The 21763-nt window shown below is 38.0% G+C and overlaps 1 protein-coding gene across 16 annotated transcripts in view; it reads left to right on the top strand.

The window, feature by feature from the left end:
* Positions 1-21763, top strand: part of R3HDM2 (R3H domain containing 2) — a 162806-nt gene that overhangs the window by 38506 nt on the left and 102537 nt on the right. For 7 of the 16 annotated variants that reach the window (XM_081821912.1, XM_081821915.1, XM_081821914.1 and 4 more), the window contains one exon: positions 2202-2264. The exons of 2 other annotated variants lie outside the window; for them this stretch is intronic. The gene's annotated coding sequence lies outside the window, so the exon portion shown is untranslated. Of the gene's footprint in view, positions 1-2196; positions 2265-21763 lie in introns of all 16 variants that reach the window. 7 more of the 16 variants (XM_081821917.1, XM_081821916.1, XM_081821913.1 and 4 more) reach the window with 1 other exon arrangement.

The following is a 21763-nucleotide window of genomic DNA, read 5'->3' as shown; positions in this document are numbered from 1 at the left end:
CTTTTTATAGTGGTGTGTGAACTAAAAGGGAGGCAGAACCAGCGTTTCCTGATGGGAGAAGAGTGTTCTGGGCAGGAGGAACAACAAAACAAAGGCCTCATGGGGAGTATGTGGTTTGGTATGTTCAAGAATAGGCAGGGGCCAGATTTTGTAGGGCTCTGTAGACCTCACTTAGGATGATAGAAAACCATTGGTAGAAAGAAGCTGGTTGATCAGGAAAGCTAAATGATCTGATTTACAGTTTTAAAAGATCACTCATGCTTCTCTGGGGAGAACAGATAGCAGAGTGCCCAGAGAGGAAGTAGAGAAATTAGTTATGAGGCTATAGCATTTTATTAGCAAACTACATGGGGGTTATGGAGGATGGATGGCAGAAAGGAATTGAACTTCTTTCTGAAAGTATTCCACTTTTAATTTTGATAAAATTACAAATAGGGCAAGAAAACCATAACATCAGTAAGTCCTAGTGTGTGTTTTGAATTATGTTGCTCTTGATTCTCTAAGTCAGAGTTGGATAGAGAACTAACTCTTGGTATGGCAAGGCTCTCAGCATGAACTCACTATGCCCACTTAAAAATCAGGCACATCTGGGCACGGCTTGAGGGCCTGTGGGGAAAGGCAACTAGTAATTTCTTTGCATAGGGGAGAAATTTCCTGGGGGGACAAAATCACCAGGCAGACAGTGTTTCAGGACCAAGGTTGGTGGTGAAAAGGGGAAGGGCGATATCCTGGCCATGCTTCCCAACCCTTACCAAACTCCCACACATCTCTAATGCCAAAACCCGAAAGTACAGGGGCTATAAAGAAACCACAAGAGCTTTTTCATAGAAATCTTAGTACAGTATCGGAAAGGCAGACTTTAGCGATATGATACTCATGGTATAGAGTTGTAAAACTGAAGAGTTAGGGATGCTCTTCACTTCAGCATAGGACACAGCGGGGCTTAGGTATTTTGAGGGTTCCAAGAACACAGACTGGCTTGGCATATTAAGGGTTCTAGTGGTGGCATTCAGCACTCAGAGTTTTTACTGTGGATTAAGCAGCAGCTAGCTCTCAGAGTCCTGTAATAGCAATGGCAATAATAATAATAACAAATATTGTAGTCAGAGAGGGGAGATACTAAATTATGTGCTTGTAGTATTTGTTTCTACTCACAGAAGGAAATTCTGTCTCTGGCTTCTTTATATTCTTCTCATCTACTGAGAGAGATTCCCTATCTGATAGCTCAGTTTCTAGAATTGTCTTGTATAAAAGGATAATGGGTAGAAAACAGCTGAAGAATTTCAAGCAGTAAGACTGGATGATTAACTTATATTAGAAAGTGGACCAAGAACTGCTTATAAGAAGAGTGGATCATTAGAGGAGAAAGAGCCAAGTGAGCAGAGTGTTGTATTGTGAATTGAAAATAGGAATAGGTAGGGGCCCTTGGGTGGCTCAGTTGGTAGAACATGCGACTTTTTTTTTTTTTAAGATTTTATTTATTTATTTTAGAGAGAGGGAGTGAGTGCTGGCTGGGGGAGGGATAGAGGGACAGGGAGAGGCAGAGAATCTCAAGCAGACTCCTCACCCAGCCTGGAGCCTGATGGCAGGGCTTGATCCCAGGACCCCGAAACCACGACCTGAGTGGAAACCAAGTCGGTTGCTTAAACCAAGAGTCTGGTCGAACCACCCAGGCGCCCCACAGCATGCAACTCTTGATCTTGTGGTCGTGAGTTCAAGGCCCCATGTTGGGCGTAGAGTTTACTTAAAAAAATAATAAAAATAAAAAAATAAAACTGTGCATTAAAGCAATGGATTAAAAAAAAAGTAGGAATGGATATAGAGGGTTCAGGGCAGGTGTAGGGTTATGAGAAACATTGTGAGCAAAAGGAATTGGGAAAGAAGATATTCAGAAGCTGCTGTGGAGGGGCGCCTGGGTGGCTCAGTAGGTTAAGCGTCTGTGTTCGACTCAGGTCATGATCTCCGGGTCCTGGGACTGAGCCCCAAGTTGGACTCCCTGCTCAGTAGGGAGTCTGCTTCTCCCTCTCCCACTCCCCTGCTCATGTGTGCACTCTCTGTCTCTCAAATAAATAAAATCTTAAAAAACAAAAAAAGAAGCTGCTGTGGATTTTGAAATGGATATTTTAATTTTCTTTGGGAGTCTCAATATATTAAGATTTAAATTGCTTTTAACTTTTTTTTTTTTTTTTTTTTGAGGTTAGACTTGTTTCTTATATGAGATGCCATTCCAGCACTGGACTCATGGAGGCTGAACATTTATTCAGGTAATAATAGGTAACATTTATGGAGCACTTTCCGTATGCTAGGCAACAAACTAAGTGCTATACCTGTATTCTCATTTAATTGTCACGCAACCTCGTGAGGTTGGAAGTGTTATTGTACCCATTTAATAGATGAAGAAACTGAGACTAAAGTATATTAAGACTGAGTTCACCTGAATTAAGAAATAAAAAAGACTACTGCTGTAGTCGAAGTGAGAGATGATGGTAGCTGATGTTATTAGATGATGTCATTCCTCACGACTGTAAAGTGGTTTTGACTGAACTTCACCCTCATTTCCATAACTTTTCCCACTAGTGAATACATCATACTTTTTGTTTGTCTTTGAAACAAGAGACATACTTTTTGGTAAAGAAAAATCCAATTTAGAGTTTTAACTTTAAAGCTTTTCTAAGTTTGAAATAGTTTAAATTTGAGTGAATATCTACGAAAGGTAAATAGATATTTACCTTACAAAATAGGTATTTACTTCATCTTATAAAAGGTTAATAGATATTAACGGGGGAATTCTTAAAAGATTATGAGTATGGATGATAGGACTCTTTTGTGTTGTTTTCATCACATTTGAAATACTGTTCTCAGATATTTTAGCTTTAAGGAACCTTATTAGGGCTTCTTGTAGGAGCTTTCTTGGTATGTCTAAATGTTTATTTACAGATCATACTAATGGTAGTACTTGCCAGAACTGAGAGGGTTTTTAGCACTACCCAAAAATCAGTCAAAAATGAAGATTCAGGATCTCTGAAAGTATAATGTTGGTTAATAGAAGTATTTGTAAATATACAGAAATTCAAATTTATATGCTGCTATGAGTGGTTCTCCATGTACAATTTTGCCAGGTGTTGTTTGTATACTCATCAAGGTAAAATAAAACTGCTTTTATCACTCCCTTATCAGTTATTGAGTTGCCAGCATGAATACATTGCCCTATTTCCCCTTTCCCCATCTTTTTCAAAATAGATCTTGAGCTATAATTAACATACAGTAAACTGTACGTATTAAAAGTGTACAGTTTGTTAAGTTTTGATGTGTTATTCACCCATGAAGCTATTACCACAGTCAAGATAATGAAAATATCACCTCCACAAGTTTCCTTATCCCCATTTTTAATACTTCCCTCAACTTGTGATCCTAGGCAACCACTGATCAACTTTTGTCACTGTAGAATAGTTTGCATTGTCTAGATTTTTATATAAATGGAATTGTAAAGTATATACTCTCACATTTATTTTTTTGTATGGGCATATACTTTTTTCCCCCTCTAAGTTAATTTATTTTTTAAAAAATTACGGTGAAATTCACATAACTTATAATTAACCAGTTTTAGTGTATAGATCAGTGGTATTTAGTGTATTTATGATGTTGTGCAACCACTAGTTCTCTCTAGTTTCAAAACTTTTTCATCATTTTGTAAACCATACCATACTCATTAAATAATCACTCCCCATTCCCTAATTTGCTTTCTGTCTCTGTGGATTTGCCTCTTCTGGATATATCCTATAAAAATAATCAGACAATATATGAACCTTTTGTATCTGGCTTCTTTCATTTAGAGTAATATTTTCAAGATTCATCCAAGTTGTAGCATGTATCAGTACTTTTATTCCTTTTTATGGCTGAATAATATTCCATTGTGTAGATATATCACATTTAGCTTATCCATTCCTCAGTTGCTAGACATTTGGGTTGTTTCCACTTTTTGGGTACTATGAATAATGCTGCTATGAACATTTTTTTATAAGTTTTTTTGTGGGTATATGTTTTCATTTCTTTGGAGTATATATCCAGGAGTGTAATTGCTGGATCATATGGTAACTCTGTTGAACTTTTTGAAGAACTGTCAAACTGCTTCCATAGTGGCTGCATAATTTTACATTCCCACTAGCAATGTATGAGGGCCCCAATTTATCTATCCTTACTAAACTTATTGTCTGTCTTTTGATTGTAGCCATCCTAGTGGGTGTCAAGTAATATCATTATGATTTTGATTTGCACTTCCCTGATGACTGATGATGCTGAATTAAGCTTCTTTTCGTGTACTTATTGGCCATTTGTATATTTTTTTTAAAGAAATGTATATTTAAATCCTTTGCCTTTTTTAGATAACTTATCTTTTTTTATTGAGTTGTAAGAATTCTTTATTATGGATACAAGTATTCCTTATTTGATACATGATTTGCAGATATTTTTTCCTATTCTGTGAGTTGTCTTTTCACCTTCTTGATGATATTGTTTACAGACAAAAGTTTTATTTATTTTATTTTTTAAGATTTTATTTATTTATTTGATAGAGACACAGCAAGTGAGGGAACAAAAGCAGGGGGAGTGGGAGAGGGAGAAGCAGGCTCCCCACTGAGCAGGGAGCCTGATATGGGGCTCCATCCCAGGACCCTGGGATCATGACCAGAGCCGAAGGCAGATGCTTAACAACTGAGCCACCCAGGCACCCCCAGACAAAAGTTTTAAATTTGATGAAGTCTGCTGATCTATTTTTTCTTTTGTTGCTTATGCTTTTAGGGTTATGTCTAAGAAAGTTTTGTCTAACCCAAGGTCATGAAGATTTATTCTAGTGTTTCATGTTGAATTTTATAGTTTTAGCTTTTACATTTAGGTCTGTGATCTATTTTGAGTTAATTTTTGTGTATAATATGAGGTATGGTTCCAACTTTATTCTTTTATATTTAGCTATCCACTTGTCCCAGGACCTTTTGTTGAAAAGACTGTCCTTGACCTGTTTGATTGTCTTGGCCTCCTTGTTTGAAAATTAGTTGACCATAGGGGCGCTTGGGTGGCTCAGTCATTAAGCGTCTGCCTTCGGCTCAGGTCGTGATCCCAGGGTCCTGGGATCGAGCCCCGCATAGGGCTCTCTGCTCGGTGGCAAGCCTGCTTCTCCCTCTCCCACTCCCCCTGCTTGTGTTCCCTCTCTCGCTGTGTCTCTCTCTGTCGAATGAATAAATAAAATCTTTAAAAAAAAAAAAAATTAGTTGACCATAAATGTAAAGATTTATTTCTGGCCTTTCAATTCTATTCCACTACAGCACTGTTCTGATTACTGTTACTTTGTGTGGTAAGTTGAAATTAGGAAATGTGAGTCCTCCAATTTTGTTTTTCTTTTTTCAAGATTACGTTGTTTGGTGTGCCTGGGTAGCTCATTTGGTAGAGCATCTGACTCTTGATCTTAGAGTTGTGAGTTTGAGCCCCATGTTGCGTGTAGAGATTACTTAAAAAAAAAAAAAAGATTATGTTGTTTATTTTAGGTCCCTTGCATTTCCATATGAATTTTAGGATCAGATTGTCGATGTCTTCAAAAAAAAAAAAAACAAAAAAAAAGCCAGCTAGGATTTTGATAGGGATTGCACTGAATCTGTAGATCAGTTTTGAGAGTGTTACCACCTTAGCAATATTAAATCTTTCAGTCCATGAACATGGGACATCTTCCCCCTTATTTAATAATAAGTTCTTTAATTTCTATCAGTGATTGTTTATAATTTTTAATATATAAGCCTTACACTTTTTTAATCCTATTCTATTATACTTCCTTGTTAAAATTATACCTAAGTATTTTATTATTTTTGTTACTACTGTAAATGGACTTTTCCCCTTAATTCCGTATTTGGAATATTCATTACTTGTGTATAGAAATACAATCACTTTTTGTATGTTGACCTTATATTTTGCAACCTTGCTGAACTTGTTTATTAGTTTTTAGTGGATTCCTTAGGATTTTCTATATATAAGATCATGTCATCTGCAAATAGAAAATTTTGTTTGTTTTTGAAGACTTATTTTAGAGAGAGAGAGTGCACGAGTGGGGGGAGGGGCAGAGGGAGCAGAAGAGAGAATCCTCAAGCAGATTCCCCGCTGAACAAGGGGTCCAACTTGGGGCTGGATCCCAGGACCCCGAGATCATGACCTGAGCTGAAATCAAGGGTTGGCCACCCAACTGACTGAGCCACCCAGCTGCTCCTGCAAATAGAAAAATTTTACTTCTTTTCCAGACTGAATGCCTTTTCTTTCTTTTTATTGCCTCACTGCGCTAGCTATGTTTTTTCCTTCTGTTCCTCAGACTGGATATTCTTTTTGTTTGTTGTTTTTAAAGTTTTTGTTTATTTATTTAAGTAATCTGTACACCCAACATGGGGCTGAAACTCACCCCAAGATCAAGAGTTGCATGCTCTTCTGACTGAGCCAGCCAGGTGCCCGAAGACTGGATATTGTTTTTTTGTTTTTTTAGGTTTATTTATTTTGGGGCACCTGGGTAATGCAGTCGGTTAAACGTCTGCCTTCTGCTCAAGTTGTGATCCCAGTGTCCTGGGATTAAGTCCCACAATGGGCACCTTGCTTTGTGGGGAGCCTGCTTCTCCCTCTGCCTCTGCCTGTCTCTCTCTTTCTGTATCTCATGAATAAATGCATAAAATCTTTAGGAAAAAAAGATTTATTTATTTTGGAGGGGGGCAGGGACAAAGGGCTAGATAATCCCAAGCAATTCCATGCAGATGACGGAGCCCCATGTGGGGGTCAGTCTCCTGACCCTGAGACCACGATCTGAGCTGAAACCAAGAGCCATGCTCAACAGAATGCACCACCCAGGTGCCCCCAGACTGGATATTCTTAATTGACCTAGCTTCAAGTTTGTTGATTCTTTCTTCTGCCTGCTCAGATCTTGTATCAAACCTCTCTGCTTATGTTTTTCATTTTTGTTATTGTACTTTCCAACTCCAAAATTTTTATTTGGTCCCCCCCGCCCTTTTTAAAAGATTTTATTTATTTATTTGACAGAGAGAGACACAGCAGAGAGGGAACACAAGCAGGGGGAGTGGGAGAGGGAGAAGCAGGCTTCCTGTGGAGCAGGGAGCCAGATGGGGGGCTTGATCCCAGGACCCTGGGATCATGACCTGAGCCGAAGGCAGACGCTTAACAACTGAGCCACTCAGGTGCCTCTATTTGGTTCCTTTTTATAATTTCTATCTTTCTGTTAATATTCTGTTTCTGAAACATTGTTATACTTTTCCTTTAATTCTTTAGTCATAGTTTCCTTTTTTGGTCTTATTTAAGTTGGCTGATTTAAAGCCCAGTGTCTGGGATTCCTAAGTGAGTTTCTGTTGATTGCCATTTTTCCAATTACGGGCCATACATTCCATTTCATGGTAATATTATACTGCTTCACGTATAGTATAAGAACTTTACAATAGTATACTGCTTTTTCTTCCCTCCTGACCATTGCCCTATTCCAGGTATACAATTTACTTGTGTGTGTGTGTGTGTGTGTTTGAATTTATATATATATATTTTTAAGGTTTTATTTATTTGAGAGATTTATTTATTTTATACACATATATACATACATATGTATACACACATATATACACATGCATATATATACTTGTATATGTATATAAATTACAGTATATCTTAAATTATTGCTTTGAATAGTTTATAACTTTAAAAATATTTGAATAATGAGTAAAAAAAGATTTTTTTTTTAAAGATTTGTTTTCTTTTTTTTTTTTTTTAAAGATTTTATTTATTTATTTGACAGAGAGAGAGATAGCGAGAGCAGGAACAAGCAGGGGGAGTGGGAGAGCGAGAAGCAGGCTTCCTGCTGAGCAGGGAGCCCGATGTGGGACTCGATCCCAGGACCCTGGGATCATGACCTGAGCCGAAGGCAGAAACTTAACGACTGAGCCATCCAGGCGCCCTAAAAAAAGATTTTTATATCTGTACCTCTGAGACAAATAATGCAAGATATGTTAAGAAAAAAAAAAGAAGAAGAAGAAGGTAGCGGGAGGGGAGGAATGAAGCGGGAGAAATCGGAGAGGTGAACGAACCATGAGAGACGATGGACTCTGAAAAACAAACTGAGGATTCTAGAGGGGAGGGGGGTGGGAGGATGGGTTGGCCTGGTGGTGGGTATTGAGGAGGGCACGTTCTGCATGGAGCACTGGGTGTTGTGCACGAACAATGAATCATGGAACACTTCATCTAGAACTAATGATGTAATGTATGGGGATTAACATAAGAATAAAAAAAATAAATAAAAATTAAAAAAAAGATTTTTATATTTATCCACATTGTAACCATTTCTGATGCTCTTTATTCCTTTGTGTAAATCCAGACAATATTTATTCAGCCTGAAGGACTTGCACAGGTCTACTTGTGATGATGTTTAGCTTTTGTACAGAAAAAGTCTGTATTTTGGCTTCATTTTTGAAAGATATTTTCTGTGAGTACAGAATTTGTGGTTGACAGTTTTTTTCTTTCAGTCTGTTAAGATATGAATCCATTGTCTTCTGACTTGAATAGTTTCCATTGAGAATTCTGTTATCGTCTTCATCTTTGTCCTCTATATGTAATATATCCTTCCTCCTGGCTGCTTTTAAATTTACTCTGTATTACTGTAATATTAGTGTTAGGTAATTTGGTAATGGTGTGTCTTGGTTTGTTTTTTTTTCAGCTTCTTGGATCTGTGTATTTATAGTTTTATTATAATTTGGAAACTTGGAAGCTACTATTTCATTAAATATTTTTTCCCCTGTCTCTTCTTTGGAAATACCACTGACACATCTATTAGGCAATTAGAATTTGTCCCACACAGTTCATGGATGCTTTGTTCATTTTATTTTAATGGTTTTTTTTCTTTCTGTGTTTTATTTTGGTTGACTTCTATTGCTGTTTTCTTGTTTACTCGCCCTGATTTGTTCTCTTGGAATTTTTAATCTGCTATCAGTCGTACATAGTGTGTTTTTATCTCTACCATTTCAGAGATTTTTTTTTTTACTTCTTCTACCTAACATGCTTTTTCCTTTAGATTTTTACACATATGGAATATAGTTATAATAACTTTTTAAATGTTGCTCTTTACTCATTTTATAATCTATCATTTCTCAGTCATTTGTTTTAACTTTTCATTGTGAAGTAAGTATAATTTATGGGAAATTGCAAAAAAAAAATGTACAGCAGTATTCCATTCCATGTGCCTTTCACCCAATTTCTCCCAGTTGTGACAGCTTGTATAACTATAGTACCATGAAAAACCAGGAAATTTATATTGTTACAATCTATAGAGTCTATTCCAATTTGACAGTTGTACATGCACTGTTCTCAGTGCATGGGTGTGTGTGTTGAGGGGAGTTCTGTGGAATTTCACTGTGTGAATTTGTATATCCACAACCCCCGTCAAGATACAGAACAGTTCCATTCCCATAAGAATTCTTCCTGTTGGGGGGGGGTGGCTCAGTTGGTTAAACGTCTGCCTTTGGCTCAGGTCATGATCTCAGGGTCCTGGGATCGAGCCCCACGTCGGGCTCCCTGCTCAGTGGGGAGTCTGCTTCCCCTCTGCCTCTGCGCCCCCCCCACTCTTGCTCTCTCTCTCTCTCTCAAAGAAATAAATAAAAACCTTTAAAAAAAAAAAAACAAAAGTTTAAAAATAAATAAGTAAATAAAGACCTAAAAAAAAAAAAAAGTATTCTTCCTGTTACCCTTTTATTTCATTTTATTTATTTATTTATTTATTTTTTAAGATTTTTTTATTTATTTGACAGAGAGAGACACAGCGAGAGAGGGAACACAAGCAGGGGGAGGGGGAGAGGGAGAAGCAGGCTTCCTGTGGAGCAGGGAGCCCGATGCGGGGCTCGATCCCAGGACCCTGGAATCATGACCTGAGCCGAAGGCAGACGCCCAACGACTGAGCCACCCAGGTGCCCCCTGTTACCCTTTTATAACCACATCCAGCTACCTGCACCCCATTCGTGAACCTATAACACTGGCTTTTCTAGTCAGTTCTTCAGCTCTTTAATATTGTCATGTCAAAATGTTAATTAAATGGAATCATACCATGTATAACCTATTGAGAATGACTTTTTCTCCCACTCCGCATAATTCCCTTGAGATCCATCCAAATTATTGCATGTGTCAATAGTTTGTATCCTTTTGTTGCTAAGTAGTAGTCTGTGGTATGGTTGTCCCAAGTTTGTTTAAGCATTCACCTGTTGAGGGACTTCTATGTTGGTTCCAGTTTTTGGCCATTGTGAATAAAGGTGCTATGAACATTCATGTTCAGGTTTTTCTGTAAACATAAGTTTTTCTTTGTGTGGGATAAATGCCCAAGAGTAATTACATATTTCATCTTTATTTATTTATTTATTTATTTATTTTTAAAGATTTTATTTCTTTGTTTGACAGAGAGACACAGCGAGGGAGGGAACACAAGCAGGGGGAGTGGGAGAGGGAGAAGCAGGCTTCCCGCTGAGCATGGAGCCCAATGCGGGGCTCGATCCCAGGACCCTGGGATCACGACCTGAGCTGAAGGCAGACGCCTAACGACTGAGCCACCTAGGCGCCCTAGTATTTTTTATTTTAGCCATTATGATAGGTATGTAGAGATACTTCATCTGTTTTTAATTTGCATTTCCCTAATGGCTAATGATTTGGAACATGTATGCTTATGTCTTTTTTTTTTTTTTAAAGATTTTATTTATTCATTTGACAGAGATAGATACAGTGAGAGCGGGAACACAAGCAGGGGGAATGGGAGAGGGAGAAGCAGGCTTCCCTCAGAGCAAGGAGCCCGATGCGGGGCTCGATCGCAGGACCCTGGGACCATGACCTGAGCCGAAGGCAGACGCTTAACGACTGAGCCACCCAGGCACCCCATGTATGCTTATGTCTTTTGCCCATTTCCTAATTGTTTCTTTGAGTTTTGAATATTCTAGATACAATTCCTTTGTTAGATACATGGTTTACAAATATTTTCCCCAGTGGCATACTCTCTTTTGTGAACTCTAGACTCCTTTGCTTTCTCAGACTTTCACTCCTGTGTTCTCCAGTCAGGGAGCATGTTGGACTCTGCCCAGGTTTCTCCTGGGCTCCCCTCCACCTTTTTTTTTTGACATTACTTGGAAGCAGTGTCTAGTCATTGAGCTTGGGTAATCATAAGGCTTACCTTATTTGTTTCCCATCTCCCAGGAATCACTGTTGTTTATTCCCTGATGTCCAGTGTCTTAAAAATCATGGTTTTACCCATTTTTTCGTTGTTTTTTTTTTTTTTTAGTTGTTTCTGCCAGGAAGGTAAATATGATCTCTGTTACTCCATGGTAGTCAAAAATGAAATCTCCCCCAGGACCCCCACAGCCGAAGTTTTATAACATTAGGAACACCCATTGTTAGTAACTACTATCCAGTAATTCCTTCCTTTCTCAAGTTCTTAAACAGAAAAGGAGGGGGGAATAGAGGCTAAATATAACTCAGACAAAAAAATACTTCTGATGTTGTTCAGTGTCTGTTGAAGCCCAGCTACTTCCAGAAGTTTGCAAATCAATCAGATACAGGCTTAGAGCTAGAAATAGGTTAGCTACCATAGCACAAGATGATGGTGTGAAAAGATTTTAGTGACAGCTTGTGTGTGATAATATATCCTTTCTTGTTCAGGGTTCTCTGGATGTAATGCTAGATTCTGGCTTTCATATGCCTTTTCTCTATTCTTATCCATATAGTCCTTTTCTCAAAAGAATGGCTATATTTATAAAATCACATTTTTCTATATTTAAAGGGTAGAGTTGACCAGTTAAAGCAGCCTTTCCAGCCTAAGTGCATCTCGCTAGGTAATTCTTTAACTTTTGTTAATTAGTTTTGGAGCGTATGTCAGCATTTATGATGATTTGATAAATATATGCTAGGATTTCTTAAAGATTTATCTCTGTATTTCAAAACTGTAGTTATCTATGTAAAAAATCAGAGAGATGGAGTATTGTACAGGACCACATAGTTATCAAACACTTGAAGAAAATATTTCTTTGGAGTTATTTTGTGGAATTAGGACACATATTAGTAATTGGGTGACTTTGAGCTCTGGAAATCTGCTAGAGCCACCTTTGGGATAGAGTGGCTCCTGCTTGTGCCAGTCTTATCAGGAAAGATTTCTATTTCCAGTCTATCACTTCTGCTGATGAACTAAGGGCATAGTTTGTTATGTTAGACAGCTATTTTTTTTTAAAGATTTTTTAAAAATTTATTTGTCAGAGAGTGAGCACAAGCAGGGGGAGCGGTAGGCAGAGCAGGCAGAATAGGCAGAGAGAGAAGCAGGCTTCCTGCTGAGCAAGGAGACTGATGCGGAATTCGATCCCAGGACCCCAGGATCATGACCTGAGCCAAAGGCAGACGCTTAACTGACTGAGCCACCCAGGTGTCCCTAGTCAGATATTTTAACAGTTCCTGTCCTGATGTCTTGCACAGAGTGGTTACTCAGCGAGTATTTGTTCATTGAGTCACTACTTCAGTCAACCCCCTTTATATATTTCATCCAGGACCTTTTGATTTCCATCCCTTTGGCCATTTTCTTATGTGCTTGCATTTCCTCTGGAGGGGTGAACGAAAAAAGCAAAGAAGAATAATCTGAAATCTTTCTATCTCTTACAAGTAACTCTGATAAGAAAAAAGTATTAGAAGAGATTGAAACGCTTGCCTAAATTGAGATTTTGGAATTAATGCTGGATTTCATTATTTATTCTATTTTCCCCTGCCGTTACTAACAGTGGGTGGTTTTTTGCTTTCCTTCAAAGCCCTAAACAGCTTTTTCTCTCTTTAACTTATAGGTGGTGATATGCTCTTTTACTTTTCAATTTTATTTCTAATTTTTATAACTTTCCTTTTCCTTTCTATATAGGGATTCCTCTTCCTCTTCTTTATTCTTTAAATACTGGTGTGTCCTGAGGTCTCTCTGCTCACCTCTCTAGCCTTCTCTGCTGCTAATCTGCCACTGTTCTCACTATGCACTCTCCCTTCAAAATCCAAGGTTTCAATTTACATCACAGTTTGGCTGTATAGATATCTAGTCTGAACAGTGTAACTGCCTATTGGGCACTTTGATTAGTCTATCCACAGGCACATCACATTTACCATGTTTTATTTTATTTTATTTTATTATTTTATAAGGATTTTATTTTTGAGGAATCTCTACACCCAACATGGGGCGCAAACTCACAACCCCAAGATCAAGAGTTGCACGTGCTACCGAATGAGCCAGCCAGGTGCCCCAAATGCTGTTGGTATTTTGAAAGGAATTGGATTAAATGTGTAGATTGCTTTGGGTAGTATAATACATTTTAACAACATTTGTTCTTCCAATTCATGAGCTTCTTTGTGTTGTCTTGAATTTCTTTCATCAGTGTTTTATAGATTTCAGAGTACAGGTCTTCCACCTTTTGGGTTAGGTTCATTCCTAGATATCTTATTATTTTTGGTGCAATTGTAAATGGAATTATTTTCTTAATTTCTCTTTCTGCTACTTCATTATTTGTATGTAGAAATGCAACAGATTTCTGCACATTGATTTTGTACCCTGTGACTTAACTGAATTCATTTATCAGTTTTAGTAGTTTTTTGGTGGAGTGTTTCAGGTTTTCTCTGTATAGTATCATGTCATCTGCAAATAGTGAGTTTTACTTCTTTTTTTTTTTTTTTTTTAAGATTTTACTTATTTATTTGAGAGAGAGAATGAGATAGAGCATGAGAGGGGGGAGGGTCAGAGGGAGAAGCAGACTCCCTGCTGAGCAGGGAGCCCGATGCGGGACTCGATCCCGGAACTCCAGGATCATGACCTGAGCCGAAGGCAGTCGCTTAACCAACTGAGCCACCCAGGCGCCCCTAAAGTTTTACTTCTTCCTTACCAATTTGGATGCCTTTATTTTTGTTGTCTGATTGCTGTGGCTAGGACTTCCAGTACTACGTTGAATAAAAGTGGGGAGAGTAGACATCCTTGTCTTGTTCCCGATCTTAGGCAAAAGGCTCTCAGTTTTTCCCCATTTGAGGATGATGTTTAGCTGTCGGTTTTTTATTTATAGTCTATGTTATGTTGGGGTACATTCCTTCTAAACCTACTTGGTTGAGGGTTTTTATCATGAATTGCTGTTTTACTTTGTCTTGTGTTGATTGATTTGTGAAAATTGAACCAACTCGGAACCCAGGAATAAATCCCACTTGGTCGTGGTGAATGATTTTTTAAATGTATTGTTGGATTTGATTTGCTAGTATTTTGTTGAGGATTTTTGCATCTGTGTTCATCAGAGATAATGGCCTGTAGTTCTCTTTTTTTGTGGTGTCTTTATCTGGTTTTGGTATTAGGGAATGCTGGCCTCATAGAATGAATTTGGAAGTTTTCCTTCCTCTTCTATTTTTTTGGAATAGTTTGAGAAGCATAGGTATTAACTCTTCTTTAAATGTTTGGTAGAATTTGCCTGTTAAGCTATCTGGTCCTGGACTTTTGTTTGTTGGGAGTTTTTTTGATTAGTGATTCAATTCCTTTGCTGGTAGTTGGTCTGTTCAAATTTTCTATTTCTTCTTGTTTCAGTTTTGGTAGGTTATATGTTTCTAGGAATTTATCTACTTCTTCTAGGTTTTCCAATTGGAAATATAGGTTTTCCAATTGGCATATAGCTTTTCATAATTTTCTCTTATAATTATTTGTATTTCTGTGGTGTTTGTAGTTATTTCTCCTCTCATTTGTGATGTTATTTATTTGGGTCCTTTCTCTTTTTTTCTTGATAAGTCTGGCTAGTGGTTTATCAATTTTATTGATTTTTTTTTCAGAGAACCAGCTCCTGGTTTCATTGATCTGTTCTATTTTTTTTAGTTTCTATGTCATTTATTTCTGCTCTAATCTTTATTATTTCCTTCCTTCTACTGGTTTAGGTTTTGTTTGTTGTTCTTCTAGGTCCTTTAGATGTAAGTTTAGGTTTTGAGATTTTACTTTTTGAGGTGGGAGAACTGCTTTTGCTGCATCCCAAGGTTTTTGAACCATTGTGTTTTTGTTTTCATTTGTTTCCATGTACTTTTTAAATTTCTTCTTTTATTTCTTGGTTGACTCATTCATTGTTTAGTAGCATGTTATTTAATCTCCATGTATTTGTGGTATTTCCATATTTTTTCTTGTGGTTGACTTCTAGTTTCATAGTGTGGTCCGAAAATGCATGGCATGACTTTGATCTTTTTGAATTTGTTGAAGCTTTTTGTGACCTAATATGTGATCTATTCTGGAGAATGTTGCATGTGCACTTGAAAAGGATGTGTATTCTGTTTTAGGATGGAATGTTCTTCTTCTTTTTTTTTTTACTTTTTAAAAATTTCCATAAGTAATCTCTACACCCAGTGTAGGGCTCAGATTCACAACCCCAAGATCAACAGTCCCATGCTTTACAGACTGAGCCAGCCAGGTGCCCCTAGGATGGAATGTTCTGAATATATCTCTTAAATCCATGTGCTCCAGTGTGTCATTCAAAACCATTGTTTCCTTGTTGATTTTCTGTTTAGATGATCTGTCCATTGATATACATGGGGTGTTAAAGTCCCCTACTATTGTTGTATTATTATCAATTAATTCCTCTATGTTTGTTGTTAACTATTTTATGTATTTGGGTGCTTCCATATTGGATGCATAAATATTTACAATTGTTACATGTTCTTGTTGGATTGTTCCCTTTATTATTGTATAGTGTCCCTTTTTCTTTTTAGGATTTTATTTATTTATTTATGTAGAGAGAGCATGAGTGGGGGTGGGGCAGAGGGAGAGGGAGAGAGAGAATCAAAAGCATTCTCCGTGCTGAGTGGAGCCTGATGCTGGGCTTGATCTCAAGACCCTGAGATCATGACCTGAGCCGAAATCAAGAATCAGATCCTCAACTGACTGAGCTATCCAGGCGCCCCTATAGTGTCCTTTGTCTCTTGTTACATTCTTTGTTTTTAAAGTCCATTTTGTCGGATATAAGTATTGCTACTCTGGCTTTCTTTTGACATCTATTTGCATGATAAAAGTTTCTCCATCTTTGCAGGTGTCTTTAGGTCTAAAATGAGTCTCTTGATTGGAGGATCTGCAAAATATTGTGTCCATTAAAAAAAAAAAAGTCACACCACATGACTTGATTTGGCTAATAAAATGTGAAAATTTGGGGGCAGAAGCTTTAACAACCAATGTATGCCTTCCTATTTTCTCCTTTCCTTCTTACACAATAGCCAGATACATTTGAGATGGTAGCTGATCTATCTGGCTTGGTTCCAGAATGATCAAGATAAGCAGAACCACCATGCCAAATTGCACTGGACATGAGGCTTGAATAAGAAATAAACCTTTGTGGTTGTGATGAGCACTCAGTGTTACACAACTGATGAATCATTGAACACATCAAAAGCTAATGATGTACTATATGTTGGCTAATTGAAAATTAAAAAAAGAAAAGAAATAAACCTTTGTGACTTGAAGCCATGCAATAACAACAACAACAACAAAACAAAAAACAAAAAAATGAGTCTCTTGTAGGCAGCATACAGATGGCTTTTTTTTTTAAATCCATTTTGTCACTCTGTCTTTTGACTGAAGTGTTTAATCCTTTTACATTCAAAGTAATTACTTATGGAAATGTATTTATTGTTATCTTATTACTTGTTTTGTGGTTGTTTCTGAAGATTTTCTGATTCTTGTCTTTCATGGCTTGCTGGTTTTCTTTAGTGATATACTTGGATTTCTTTCTCTATTCTTTGCATATTTATGAGAGGTTTTCGATTTGTGGTTACAATATGTTTATATATAACATCTTCTGCATATAGCAGTCTATATTAAATTGATGGTTGTTTAAGTTTGCATATATTCTTTACTCCTCTTCTCCCCATGTTGTAGGTATATGGTGTCATATTTTATATCCTTTTATTTTGTCAGTTCCTTGACTGATTTTTTTAGAGAGATATTCATTTTTACTGCTTTTGTGTTTCCTAACTTCATACTGTCACTTTTGATCTTTCCTTTCAACTCAAAGAGTCCCTTTTAATATTGCTTACAGGACTGGTTTAGTGGTGATGAACTTCTTTTGTTTTTGTTTGTCTGCTAATGGGGTTTCCTTTATGTGTAACTGTCTTCTTTTGTCTTACTGCTTTTAATATTTTTCTTTATCACTATATTTTGCCTTTTTATTGTATTTTTTTAAATAAGCTGTACACCCAATGTGGAGCTTAAACTCATGACCCTCAGATCAAGAGTTGCATGCTCCACCACCTGAGCCAGCCAGGCACCCTGGTATTTTTGCCATTTTAATTACAATATGTCCTAGTTTGGATCTGCTTTTGTTGATTTTGTTGGGTGTTTTCTCTGCCTCCTGGATCTGGATATCTGTTTCCTTCTCCAGATTAGGGAAGTTTTCAGCTATTATTTCTTCAAATACATTTTCTGCCTTCTTTTTTTCTTTTTTGTTCTTGTGGAACTCCTATAATACAAATGTTATTATGCTTAATGGAGTCACTGAGTTCCCTAAGTCTATTCTGGTTTTGCATAATTCTTTTTTCTCTCTTTTGTTCAGCTTGATTACCTTCCATTACTCTGTCTTCTAAGTCATTAATTTGTTCCTCTGCTTCTTCCAGCCTGCTGTTCATTTCATCAAGCATGTTTCTCATTTCATTTAGTGAGCCCTTTATCTCTACTATGTTATTCCTTATCTCTATGTTAATGGTCTCACTGATGTCCTCTACTCTTTTCTCAAATCCAGTGAGAATCCTTATGATCATTGCTTTAAATTCTCCATTAGGCATGTTACTTATATCTGCTTTGCTTAGATCTCCCATCATGGCTTTGTCCTGTTCTTTCATTTTGGGCAAATTCCTGTCTTCTCATTTTGTCTAAGTTTCTGTGTCTGTTATTATGTGTTAGAAAACTCAGCTATGTCTCCTGTTCTTGAGGGCAATGGTTTTATGAAGAAGAGGTCCTATAGTGCCCTCCAGTGTAGTGTCCCCTGTTCCCCAGGGCCTGGTGCTTCTGAGAATGTCTCCAATGTGTGCTTTGTGCCCTTTGCTGTTGTGTCCTGGCTTCTTTATCTCATCCTTCAGGCCAGTTGTCTACAGAGGCTCTCTTTGCCTGTTTTGGACAGTGTTCTTGGTCCCTGGCCTGAATGTGGCTTGTTTTAACTAGGTGTGTTCTGGTCTGCTTGTAAAATGAGTCTTGTTGCCACCACCACTGGAACCAAGGCCTCATAAAACTCCCTGGTCAGGAGATGAGGTGGTTGGCAGGGGTTTGGGCTGGTATTCTGGGGGAGAGGGCCTGTCAAGCTGGGGCTGAGCCAAGTGTGACTGGACTGGAAGGGGTGGTTCCACCAGAGGGCAGGGAGGGGGCTTGGCATAAGCAAGTTAGAGAGCAAGTGTCTATGCTGGGCTGGTTCCTGCAGGTGTCCCTGTGCTTATGCTGAGGGGTGAGGGAGGGAAATGGCACTGGCCAGTTCTTTTGTTCTCCATAAATACTACTTCTCTGGGACATGCTCTGAGGTGAACAAGTAACTTCCCACTGTGTGTCCCTGGCCCTCTTCAGATCACTGTTTCCATGCTATATGTCCATGGGCTGTTTGCCCTACCTTTTCTCCAAGAGCAGCCCCAATGTCCTCTGAGCTCTATCAGAGCCAAGCACACTGGCCTTTAAAACTCCAGGCTTTAAGCCCCATTGGTTGCCAGAAGGCATGAAATTTGGCCCCTCTCACTTTCTAAGCCATTTGCTATGGGGATTTGCTTTCCCCTGTGTGTTAGTCTATCTCTCGCCCGTCTCCACATTGGTGCCTCCCTCCCCACTGCAGCAGCTGCAGTCTGTTTCTCTCTGAAGCCGCATATCCTCACTTCCTACCTTCTTCGATGTGTCCTCTTCTTTACCTTTAGTTGTGGAGTTTGTTCTGCCAGTCTTCAGGTTGATTTCTGGGTTATTTAGGATGATATGATAGTTCTCTAGTTGTATTCATGGGTCAGGGTAGCCTAGGATCCTCCTACTCTGCCACCGTCTTCCCCTCAATCCCACATTTACCATGTTTTAAACTGAACTTTATCATCTTTCTTTCCAGACTGATTTCTCCTTCAGTATTCTGATTTCAGTGGTAGACATATCCACCCCAGTTGTTCTCAAACTTTCTGGTATCAGAATTTCTTTACACTCTTAATAATTATTGAGGCCTCCAAAAGAGCTTTTGTTTATATGGATTATATCTATCTATCTATATTATTATTATTATTATTATTTTTTTTTTTTTTTTTAAAGATTTTATTTATTTATTTGAGAGAGAATGAGATAGAGAGCATGAGAGGGGGGAGGGTCAGAGAGAGAAGCAGGCTCCCTGCCGAGCAGGGAGCCCGACGTGGGACTCGATCCCGGGACTCCAGGATCATGACCTGAGCTGAAGGCAGTCGCTTAACCAACTGAGCCACCCAGGCGCCCAATTATTATTATTATTTTTAAAGGTTTTATTTATTTATTTGACAGAGAGAGAGACACAGCGAGAGAGGAAACACAAGCAGGGGGAGTGGGAGAGGGAGAAGCAGGCTTCCCACGGAGCAGGGAGCCCGATGTGGGGCTCGATCCCAGGACCCTGGGATCATGACCTGAGCCGAAGGCAGACGCTTAACCACTGAGCCACCCAGGCGCCCCTATCTATCTATATTAGTGTATTGCAAATGAAAACTGAGAAATTTAAAAACATTTATTAATTTTAAAATGATGATCTAATACATGTTAATATAAAAGCAAGTTTTTAATGAAAAAAATTCTTCAAAATAGTTAACAAAATTTAATGGGAAATGTGTCATTATTTTTCATTTATAAAAATCTAATTTAATATTGGGGTTAATAGAACACAGACAGATTCTCATATCTGCCTTTTCATTCAGTTGGTTGTGATATTATATGCTATATAGTTTCTGGAAAATAATGTCATAGACCTGTGAGAGCATGAGAGTGAAAAGGGCAAACAAGGGCTTATTATTATATTATATATTATTATTTCATTTCATATATATAATATGTATCTAATAAATGTTATTTATTTCATATATATTATATAATAATAAAGTATTATTATAAAAGTGTTTTTGACGTTGCAGAAAAAAGTCTTAGAGATTCCCAGGCATATTAGGCCACACTTTGAGAAACTGCTTTTCTATCCGGTCACTTGGATATCTTCTTATACTTTTCCTCTCTCAGTCATCATACACATCTCATATATGTCACTAAGTCTTAACGATTCTACCTCCTAATGCCCCTAGGGTCACAATCCCCTTATTCTACAGTTAGAATTCTTATCTCATCTTTTTCCTAGCTGGCGTGTCTGCCTCTATTTTATCTGCTTTCTAAGCCATCCACTTTGTAGCAAAAGTAATGTTTCTAAAATAGAAATATGATGATGTAACTCATTTTTAAAAATCCTTTACAAGTTTCTCATAGCTTTAGTTAGTGTGCAAGACGTTTTATGATCCCATTTCCACTCCTCTCTAGCTTTTTCTCAAGCCACTTTTCTGTGAGTGCCTTATATTCTAGCTTTCTTTATGCAATACTTGCTGTTCTGAGAAAGCATCAAGGTGATCCATATGTCTGTGTTAATGATACTGTTGTTTGTTGGGTTCACTCTGTGTTCCTGGCACTGTGTTCTAAGTACTTTATATATATTATCTCATTTAATCTTCACAGTCTTCTAAAAAAAGAATTGTAATCATTCCATTTTATAGATAAGGAAACTGAGGTTTAGAGAGATTAAGTAACTTTCCTCAAATCATCCAGCTGGTGAATATTCCATCTAGGTCTGTTTTTCCACTTCTCTCTTTGGCTAAATACTATTTGTCCTAGAGGATTAGATTTAAACATGCCTTCCTTCTAGAAGAAGGCTTTCTTCTGGTATGATCTACATTCCTGCTCCCTTTATTCCCACTTAACCTTGTGAGCAGCTCTAGCTAGCACTTAACATAATACATTATAATTTACTTGTTTGTTTCCTGTACCATTGATTTTCCTGGTAGGTGCAGAAAGGGAACTTCATTCCCCTAGCACAGGAATCTTAGATTGCATCCTACCATATTTGTCTCTAAGGAGAAAATGCATAAAACCTAATGTCACTCTGGGCCTGCTTATTCCTTCTGTGCAAGCAGGTCGTGCAGTTTCAGAGGAACCATAAAACAGATAATATTATTTCTATATTAATTCTTCCAAGCTTTTTAGGAGGGGAGGGCAGAGGGAGGAGAGAGAGAATCCCACATAGGCTCCATGTGCAGCACAGAGCCCGATGTGGGGCTCGATCTCACAACCCTGAGATCATGAGCCTAAATCTAGAGTCGGACACTTAACTGACTGAGCCACCTAGGCACCCCGATTCCTCCAAGTTTTAAAAATAGTGACCCCAATCTTCCTTTATTAGTTTAGAGAAGACTAAATAACAACAGAAATAATAGCTAACATTTATTTAAATGCTTTCCATGTGTCTAAGCATTTTACCTGTATATTAACTCATTTAATCTTTTTTTTTTTTTTTTTTAAAGATTTTATTTATTTATTTGAGACAGAGAGAATGAGAGACAGAGAGCATGAGAGGGAGGAGGGTCAGAGGGAGAAGCAGACTCCCCGCCGAGCAGGGAGCCCGATGCGGGACTCGATCCCGGGACTCCAGGATCATGACCTGAGCCGAAGGCAGTCGCTCAACCAACTGAGCCACCC

Source organism: Leptonychotes weddellii, chromosome 5 (assembly GCF_054177405.1).
Source record: "Leptonychotes weddellii isolate Sample4059 chromosome 5, ASM5417740v2, whole genome shotgun sequence".
Lineage (NCBI taxonomy): Eukaryota > Metazoa > Chordata > Mammalia > Carnivora > Phocidae > Leptonychotes > Leptonychotes weddellii.
This window is presented reverse-complemented; position numbering and strand designations above follow the sequence as displayed.